The 10,774-nt window shown below is 32.2% G+C and overlaps 1 pseudogene; it reads right to left on the reverse strand.

Annotated features, from left to right (window-relative positions):
• Window positions 1–7,829: 7,829 nt before the first annotated feature.
• LOC129287988 (protein HOTHEAD-like) lies at window positions 7,830–9,979 on the reverse strand (annotated as a pseudogene).
• Between the last annotated feature and the right edge of the window lie 795 nt (window positions 9,980–10,774).

Raw genomic sequence — 10,774 nt, forward strand, 5'->3', positions numbered from 1 at the left:
GAGTTCACCTAAGATATGTATGGATGTGTGTGAGTGAAAAAGTGAGTGAAAAATTTATATGGTCGGGCTAGCACCATGAGACATCTGGTGCAGCGTTATACAGGTGATTACTATGAGATATCCTGTACAGCATACTATAGGACTATTACCATAAGACATCTAAGCAATCTAGCATCTCCCTAGTACTTGTTAGGGTACAGTTAGGAGTTAATGATGTCTCTATCACAAGTGTGTGAAGAGGAAAACCATAATCTATAGGTGAGGTAGATTACCTTTGGCCAAGTGTTTCTACCATCGAAAGTATGCTTTGGTCAATAAGTGGTTGATCCAGGAGAGCCTATGATTTCGTGTTGGGGAGCTTTAAAGGATCAGTGGATAGATGATCATACTAAAGTGTAAAAGTATTTGAAACATGATTTATATGTGAAAGTAATGATTTAGCTATGATATACTACATATAAATGCTACGTTATGATTTTTTTTACTTTGGCATGGTTCTTTATGGTAATAGGCATTGAATGAACTATATTGGTTACTGAAATTATTATCTCACCCGTGGTTATTTACAATTTTTAAGTTTCAGCACTAGTAGGTCAAAGGGAAAGAACATAGGTTGAGTTGACATCTCTCACCTAAGCCTTTATAAGAAATGGTGTAATGATCTTGTAATTTGTTAGATAAGAATGTGTATAAGTTGCCTTAGAAATCAAAACATGTGCATAATTTGTGGAATATGTTGTGTTTAGTGATTTTAAGCTCCCTATCCCTTGGTATATGTGTGAATGGTGAAATGACTAGATGGGTTAGTGGATGAATGTATATGTGTGTGAATATGAGATGTTTGAAGAGTATGTGTGATGATTTGACCTTGTATGAGATTAAAGAAGGAAAAATGAGTTTTGGCCCAAAAGTGTCAAATAGGTGGTTTACAGGCCAAATGTGTGTGTTTGCGTCATATTGTGCATGTGTATAGTCAATCAAGTGTGTATTATCCATTTAGATGTGGTTATGACCCAAAAAGTGGCTAATGACGTTTGGTTTCGAATTGAGATGCTTGAGGGGCAAATTTTGACTTAAAATGGTCAAAATACACTCAGGTGTTCAATTTTTGATAGAAATATCGGATTAAAATGAAATTAGTGTCATTAGTTAGATTTTAAAATAATCTTTGTATGGGCACTTGAAACATCCCAATCGGACATCAGATGTGAAAATGGCGCACATATGAAGTTTGTATCAGAAAGCTACAAAATGAAAGCAAAATCAGGTGTGTGCGTTGTGGCACACGACAAAGTGAATGGCTATGGTCTCTGTGCCACATGCCATGGCACATGTGGCAAGAGCCAAAGCACACGGTGCCAAATTTGAGTTTGTTTATATGTATTGCACATGTTTGATTTGTCTTTGATGCACGTAGACTTGTTGCTTCCGCTGTGCGTAACATTTTAGGATTTAAGAAATTTGTAAATGATTTTGTAGAAATCTTTTATTGGGATCCCAAAATTTTTAAAGTTTTTAAAGAATGATTTTGAATTAGTTAGGAAGATTGTAGTCGAGCATATGGTAATGTCAGTGTAGGCATTACAATTACTTACTTTGAAATAACCATGCATTAGAATTTTAATTACAATTATTAAGGCTTTTAAATAGGGTATTTAATGAGTGTGATTGAAAAGATGTATTTTTTTTTGAGAAATTAAATTTTCAACTAATTTTTTTGCAACCATAAATTAGTTATTAATGCCTTATATTTTGGTCCAAAGGGACTAGTGTGTTTAGTGGCCAAGTCTTTTGCCAATGATTTTGTCAGTTTCTTGTCATTAATATTTTATGAAGTTCAAGTAATTTTTATTTTTAAATTGAGTTATATCATGCGTCAAGTCCTTGATCTATCCTGAAAAAGGTCGTAATTTTCAAGCTATAATGGAAATTATTAGAGGTTATATATATGATTCTTAGCCTTAAGGAATGAAACGGTGGTTCAAGGTTCTTAAGTAATGAAAATAATCTGATTGCAAGTGGACTTCTTGTACCAAGGAGTCCAGAGTCCATGCATAGAAAAAAAAAACTAGTAAGTTTTACTAAATGCAAGTTTTTAGTATTTATATCATGATTAAATGGCAATTTAACTTTTAAACTATAGGTCAAGTAACGTTTGGGACTCTAAACTCATTTTTGATGCAATAACGTTTCCTTTCAACTTTTTAAACTTAAAAGTTAACTTTAATCATTAGTGAACTAAAAAATGATAGAAAGGGACATAAAAAATTAAAAAAAAGAATTTGGTCCTTTTTTGTAATTTTTTGTGTCCTTTATGTAATTTTTAGATCTTTTCTTGTAATATTTTCTATCCTTTTATATAATTTTTGTGGTCGTTTTCTATGTAATTTGAGGGTCAACTAACAATTAAAATTAACTTTTGTTAACCATCATACCATTTTCAGAAATTGAATAGGAACATTGCACAAAAAACTAGTTTATTCTAAGGAAGACATTCCTGATAGAGTAACCGCTTTCACTAGCATTTAGGATATTCTCAGTGATCAACTCCTCCAATCAAAAATCAACTTTTTAACTCAACAGGTTGATAGATCTAAAGCTATGTGGTTCTCTCTTAAAGATGGATCGGTCAAATTTGATATAGACGGCTTTGCCAATAATCAAGGTGCAACTTCTTGTGGCATTCTCATTCGAGATGAAAAAGGTAATTGGATTAAAGGCTTCTCCAAACATCTTGGATATCACCCAAACATAGCAGTAGAACTTATATGTATTTTGAAAAGACTTAACATTTGTTGGGTTGAAAAATTTGACAAGGTTACTATCTACTCTGACTCTACAGAAGCTCTTACATTACTACACAATAAGTTTTCTATAAATCACCATCTAACTACAACTATCAACAAAATTAGAGATCTTGTTATGAAAGATTGGATGGTTATTTTTGATCTCATTTTTAGGGAAGTAAATAAATGTGTGAATTGATTAGCTCATCAAGCTCCTATCAACAATCCAAACGTTCATATTTTTCATACTTTACCTCTTGGTTGTAAGAATCTTTTGTATGCTGACATGAAACATCTCGTCATTAGTATGGTTTCTCTATGTCCTATTAAAAAAATGAGTTTCACGTCCTGACACTCTTAGACCTATAATTTAAGAATCAAATTTTCCTTTTAACTATTATAAATAAAAAGTCATACCCAATAGATGATTCATCAATAGGCATATCTTATTAATCATACTATTATCAATGACTTTTCATGGCAATTATAAAACTTTCCCTGAGTGTTACCCAAAAATCACACAATTCAAATAAACTAAGTGTGGTTAAGGAGTTGGTCTTAAAACTAACTCAAGAAACAGATTATTTAAATTACTAAATAGATACACCATCAAAAAATAAAAATTTAAAACCTTTAGAAAAATTTATAGATTCTACCTATAGCACATGGAAGCAAGCTAGGCGAAAGTGGGGTAAAAAGATGCTGTCATGACAGCATTAAATTGTTGTCATGATGGCCCTCTCGAGCCAACTTCTGGGAGGTGCCGTTCCATCGTCCGGCCTCTAATTAAAGTAATTTAAAGCTCACACGTCATTCTTAATGATTACTAGTATTACACTAAATTTAAAAAAGATCTAACGGTTAAATTAAAAATTGAACACATTACAAGTTTGTCATTTTTGCTATCATGATAGCACATTCAAATCGAATTTTGGAGTGCACCATTTTGTCATTCAACCTTCGATCAAAGCAATTTTAGAGCCCATATGTCACATTTAAAGGGTACTATAGTTTATCAAATTTCAAAAAGATCTAACGGTTGGATCAAAATTTATGCATGTTGTAAATTTAGCAACTTTGCTGTTATGATAGCATTAAATAGCTGCCATAACAACACCTTCGGACCAACTTTTTGAGTACACCGTTTCTCCATACGATGTCCGAGCAAGGTGATTCTAAAGCCCACACAAAGATTATAAAAATTTTTACTTGTGACCCAAATCTTAGAAAAATCCAGTGGTCAGATTGAAATTTGTACACCCGGATGCAAAAGTGTAGCTTTTTGGTAAAAACCATTTTCAAAATTGTCCAAATCTCATCCTAATGGGCATAAACATGTGGGAACACTTTGGACACATCAAATAGGACTAAAAACACCTGATAGAACATTTAAATGATAGAAAAATCCTTTATACCAAAATTTGACCGCCCGAGTGCCATTTCCCAAAATAGATCCTAAGTCCCCAAAATTCACAAATCACACAAAAGTAGCTAAAAACCAATTCAAACACCATATGCAACCACTTTGCATTTACTTATAGAATTATATATATACCAAAATAAATATTTTCTTGTAGTGAAACTTGGTCTACTAAATAAATCCATCAAAACCATACATGATAACCAAGTTTCCTAGCCACAAGTCTACAAGCAGACAAAAATTCATATGCACACCATACAATTCACACATATTCACACACATATATACATAATCACATCATACTGGCACCCTAATCCTAAATACATCATAATAGATTTGCTCAAAAGAAAGGGGTTGTAGTTTCTTACAATCCACAAATAACCCTTAGCTCTGTTCCTTTCCCTGTTCACCACTGGTTCCTTCGCCTAGACTTAGAAATATTGAAAAGAAAAGGTTAAGATAACCACAGTCTCAGTAATAGAGAAATCTACATTAATTATTACCAAGTAAGCCATAATCGAATAAATGAATGATAGATTCAACATGGTATATCATTTAGTCATTTCAAATCTATGAATACATGACATAGGCAGTATGGTCTTTCCTGACCAACAACATGTCCCCTGGCACTCTTTAGCATGCAGGTAAACTTATACCCACTTGTACCTCTATAGGCACAAAATATAATCTAAGGCATGATCGAATCTACCTAATCACCAGTGCTCCTTAACATGAATCCTGAGTAGCCAAAGCTAACTCCTTCCCAAAGCTAGCCTAACTTACTTTCTGTGTGAGGGCTACCTTGGCCTAGGCACTCAACCTCACACTTCATATGTCAGATTTCCTCCCCTACTGAAAGGTATTGAACACTCAATCTACTAATCACTTTAATACACTAAGCCTACAATACGAAAGGCAACACTGAGTACTGGCAGTGTACCATAGAATATCACAAGTTCACATCTCCCCATTAGTGAACTCCCACCGAGATCATGCCTTTCACTCTTATCTACCTTTTCCAAGTACTAACCACTTCAATACTCTAAGGTAGTATAACAAATATCACTCCTCCCTTAAATAGTTCTTTAGCCTCTCTAAGGCACCTAACCCAATTACACTTCCTTAAATGCAACTTCCATTCTCTATAATTTCAATGCATGCAAACAACCTCGTTTCTATAAAAACAATATTGTTAAATGAATATAAAATATATATGTACTATTATCCAAGTAATTTCCTATAAGTCTTTATAAAACACAATTAATTGCATTTAATCATTTAAAACATGTAATGCATGATAGCTAGTAATATTTATTCAAAAATAGCTCAACAAAGCAATAAAAAATATAAATTTCCCTATTACCTTAATCTTTTATACTAAAAGAATTTCCCCTTGTACAGAATGAAACTTAGCTTGTTCTTTATCCTCCAATTAAGTTCCACCCATAATTCCCTTCAACATATAAGTGATCCATATCACTTTTCATGACAAGCAGCACTAATGAAAACTATAACTCGTATCACACAATTTGGATCAATGAGCCATAATCCATCCTAATGGTTCATATATTAAACCAACCATTCACATAGTATCACTTGACCACCAAAACCATTTACTAGCCACTATTAGGCTAGTTTTTAATTCATATAATTTTTAATCAATTAAAAACCTTCATTTAGTGTCACCAAGTTTCATCATTAGCTTTTATAATGAAAACCAAACTTTAATTTAAATCTTATTGGGTTCAAATAGCAAAATTATAACTAAATCAATAGGCTTGAATCGTTGAGGAGCAAAACCCAACTTCTTGGGGTTTGACTTTTGCCCTAAAACTTTATTTTCATCCAAATACCTGCTTAAGACATTAGGGCATCATATAGAAACTCAAAACAACCTCTTAAGGACCTAAGAAAACTAAAGCTTATAAGAATAAAACCTTTTAGATCAAATTTTAGAAATTTTCTCTTCTAAAAATTGAAGAAAACCAAGAAGGAAGGAAGAGGATTGAAGTAGGGAGTTTACTTACTGTGTAGCTGAACTTGCAACGGTCGTAAAACCTCCTAAATTCAAGTCTAACTCTCTTTCTTCCTCTCCTTCATCTTGTTGTCTTATTTTTTTCTTTCCTTTTTTTTGTTTCATTTTCATTTTTGCGTGTTGTTTTCCTCATACTTGAACTTAAAACATTTTTGGGAAAAATTACAAAAAATAGCCCAATATTTTTTTATTATAGCACAAAAGCTCAGGTCAACTTTGGTAATTTTCTTATAGTTAAAAATAAAATAAAACTAAACTTTTACTGAGTTAAATTCAAACTCCGCATCTCTATCAAATTATTCTTAATTTTAATTTAATTATAGATATTTTATTTTTTAAAAAATAAATTTGAGTCTTAAAATTTTTAGAATGTTACAGCAATTGTGATTGTAAGATTCATGGTATATTTGTCAAATTAACACCAATACATTTCCTAGCCCTAAAAAAAAACCAATACATTTCTTTAGGAACAAAAGAATTTCCTAAGACATCTTATATATGAATTTAACATTATTGATTTCTAAGTAATTATTCAGATGGGAAGCACACACATTAAGCAATCTGGGATGTGACAATATATATATATATAGAGCATAGTAAGAGACTAAAGAAATCTCTTCTACCCTCTATGGTGAAATCTTTCTAATAAAATCCATTGTCTCATATACCCGTTAATTTTCAAATGAACAAAAATATTGATAAGTTCCTTAGCCATTTTGTCATTAGATTGTTAAAATAATAAAACATAACAATATATGATTGAATATGTTTTTAATGGATAGTAAGACTATTTTTTTTTTAATTTACAAGACTATGAATGCATGTTAGTGTAGTTACATATATACCTTCCAAGCATCATAACAACGGACTTGAGGATTGGTCCTAGGCAAACCAAAAAAGGTTGAGCCATCAATAACTCTCAAAGAACCAGCATCTATAACCTTATAATCACGATCCATGACCTTCCCAACATGGCAACCTCTATGGCAATGCCATATTGTGAGGATAGCATCTATGCAATATTATTCCAAATAAAAGGTATTGCTTACATATCTTGACCTCAAATTCAATGGTAAGCTCAAGACCAAGTCAATTAGAACTTGGATCAGTATGTATTTATATCAAAACCTTAAGAAAGCCTTGGAATTTATCACATCAATAATAATTCTCATGCCTTCCACACAAGCCTTAAGGTCTTCATGTTCCTTAAAATAGTTGAATGTGACTGATGGATTGTCATTTGGATTAATGGTTAAGAGTTCTAAATGACCTATTGAGAATTATCACTCCTTCTGTAAGACTTAGATTTGCAAAGTATCTAATGTTTTTCATCCACTTGCTCACAATTGCCTTGGGGGAAAAAGTATATGGTTGGCCGATCTTAAAAGAAAAATAAGTTAAGCTCTCATTTCAAAGATAAAGTTCTAGATTTCTCATGCAAAGCAAGATCGATCACTTATTGTGTGTAGGTGTAGAATGAGAGAGAGGTTACTAACAAATCCATTTGGACCATGTTTACCATTATATGACCCGTGAAATTTTATGGATAGAGAGAAATAGGAAAATTTGAAGAAAAAAATCAGCGGGGAAAAGTAATTTTTCCCTATTTGCAAGGCAAGAGGAAAATGAGGGATATAAAAGTAAATGAGAAAAGGATATATATAGAGACCACATGTTTTTTTCTCCAAAGTTTTTGCCTACTAAAAAGTATGGAGGTTTTAATGGAAAAAACATGTCTTCCAAAATTTCCTAAGAGGAGGGAGAAAATGTGGGCTTACATTTTATTTTATTTTTTCACATTTATCTGCTTTTCTCCCCTTTTTATTTCCTATCCCTCCATTTTTTCCTCATCCAAATAAAATGCTTTAAAAGTTGTTGAACTTATAGCCAAAAATGAGATGCTATAAGACTAACCTAGTTGGAAACAATCTCATATATTCTTTGAAGCCTTTGGGGCCAAGAAAGGCCTAAGCTCAATCTACTAGTAGTTTCAATGTAAGAAATAAACTTGGTTATGCCCACTATTTGGATCAGAGAGACTTCACTAGGTAAAGGAGATGGCACAACCAAAATGTTCATTGGGTTATTAGCCATGCCTTGACCTACCATGGGCTGATCTAACACAACTTTGATTCCATGGGCTTGTAGATGTTAGGCTGGCCCAATTCCACTCAACATTAGCATATGTGAGCTTCCTATTGTTCTAGCTAACAATATTGTCTCACCCTTCCCTTTCAAGTATGCTTGATGTGAGATCTCGTCCTTGTCTTTACATGTTACTCCATACGCTTGTGGCCTTATGTTTTCTGCGCCTGAAACATTACTTTTTTGTGGTCATGTTTAAGAATAAATCTACCTACAAGTTACTTCTTTTATAGTCATCGTTTCCTTGAAAACTCTTTCAACATGAAGTTATAAAATATCAACGTGATGAGGTAATGGGAATGGTTGTCACTGCTCATCACTCTAATGAATATCATGGAGCTAATCAAGATGATGAGATCTGAATCATCCAAAGTAAAGTCTTTCAACATAAAGGATTATTATTTTATTTTCTTTTATTAAAATAAAAATTATAAATTTTTAATAAATCTATTTTATCACTAATCTGAATAATGCAATTTTAATCTAGATTGTCCAATTTAATATTAAAAATTTTAGAATTTTTATAAATTGACTACCTAAATATACTCTAGATAGTCTAGATTTAAATTTTTAACTCTCAACTTTTTTCTAAAAAAAGTATTTTTTGAAAGTGCTAATTTAGATATTATCTTTATTTTTAATATTATATTTACCAAAATAAAAATTTATAAAATTCTAAAAAATTTTAATATTAAATCTAGGCTATCCAGAGAATATCTAGATAGTCAATTTATAAATATTTTAAAAAATTTTAGTATTTAATTAGATCATACAGATTAAATATGCATTGTTTAGGATGATGATAATGTAGAGTTATTAATTTTTTTATAATTTTTATTTTAATAAAAAATAAAAATAAAAAATAGAAAGTTTTAAAATTGGAAGGTCGCATGAGATCTCATCATGTTGATGGTGCTCATGTCTTTTGAAATTTAAACTACTTTGATTCAAGTAACAAACATGTGTCGTGTAAGAACAAATAACAACTTAGATTAAGAATCATGATTACCTAGACCATTTTGAAATAGAATCCTTTGCACAGTAGCGTGAAGGTAAACAGAAATAGAGTTAGGATTAGCACAAGTTAACAAATCAGTAACAGTATGCTTATTGCTCTTGTTATAAAAAATGGTACCTCCAACTTTAGTCCTAACCAAATGATCAAAACTAAAACTATTATAAGACAACTTCCCTACTTCCATCGACCTATCTCTCATCGTCGATTGCCATTGCCTCACCATCGGCTCTATCGCTACTATCTTCTCCAGCCACTCATACAACTTCTTCACAAGCCTTTCGTCCCAGCTCACTTCCCTCACGAACCAAGGCTCGACTTGCAAGTAAGACCTAGCATTTATTACTGAGCCTCTACCTAAGGCTTGGGCCTAACCATTGAGGATCCCATCAATAGATATGAAGTGCTTGGCAAAGGAAGATGGTGGTGATGTCAGTGAGGGAATTAAGGAAATTGTTGAGGTTAATTTTGTCAGGTTAGGTATAAGGTGAACCTCCTCATTCAAGGACTAGGATAATAGCTCCTTGTGAGAGTGTTGTTACTAAGGGATACCCACATGTTCCTTCTCCTATTACTATATAGGGAAAGTGGGATTAAATTATTAACATCTTCGCTATATTACCCTTAGGTAAATGGGTAGGCTGAAGCTTCTAACAAAATAATTCTTATAATTCTAAAGAAGATAGTCTAGAAAAACATTAAGGAATGGTACATACAACTTCTTGAGATACTATGGGCATATTAGATGTCAAAGAGAGATGCTATAGGCATGAGCCTATATGTGTTGATATATGGGCACGAAGCCATATTACATATGAAAATAGCAATCCTTTCCTTACACATTACGAATAGTTTAAAAAGATTATCTGAGGATTACAATTAAGCTATGATGAACGAGTTCATTCAGTTAGATGAAATATGTTTACAAGTGTTGGATCATATTATCATCCAGAAGAAAGAAGTTTCAAGAATATATAACAAAAGAATAAAACAGAAATAGCTTTGAGTGAGCAAGCTTGTGTGGAAACTTGTGTTACCACCTAGTTCTAAAGACTGGACGCTTGGTAAATTCTCGCTAATTGGGAAGGACCGTTCAAAGTTAGTGAAATACTTAAGGGAAATGCATATTGGTTATCAAGCCTCGATAGGATTCCACATAAATGGGCTATAAATGAAAAATACTTAAAAAGATGTGAGCCATCACAATAACAAAGTCTAAAAGCAAAGAAAAAAAGACCTGAGGCCTAGAATGGCCTCAAGATAAATCAAACCATACAACAAGTGGAAAATAATTTTTATTCTTTTATTCATAAGAATTATGTTACAAGGAACATATAGTACAAGTCAAAGAATAAAAGAATAAAGAAAAAAAT

This window comes from Prosopis cineraria, unplaced genomic scaffold (assembly GCF_029017545.1).
Source record: "Prosopis cineraria cultivar Desert tree isolate PC_DT_omini unplaced genomic scaffold, ASM2901754v1 PC1, whole genome shotgun sequence".
Classification (NCBI taxonomy): Eukaryota; Viridiplantae; Streptophyta; class Magnoliopsida; order Fabales; family Fabaceae; genus Prosopis; species Prosopis cineraria.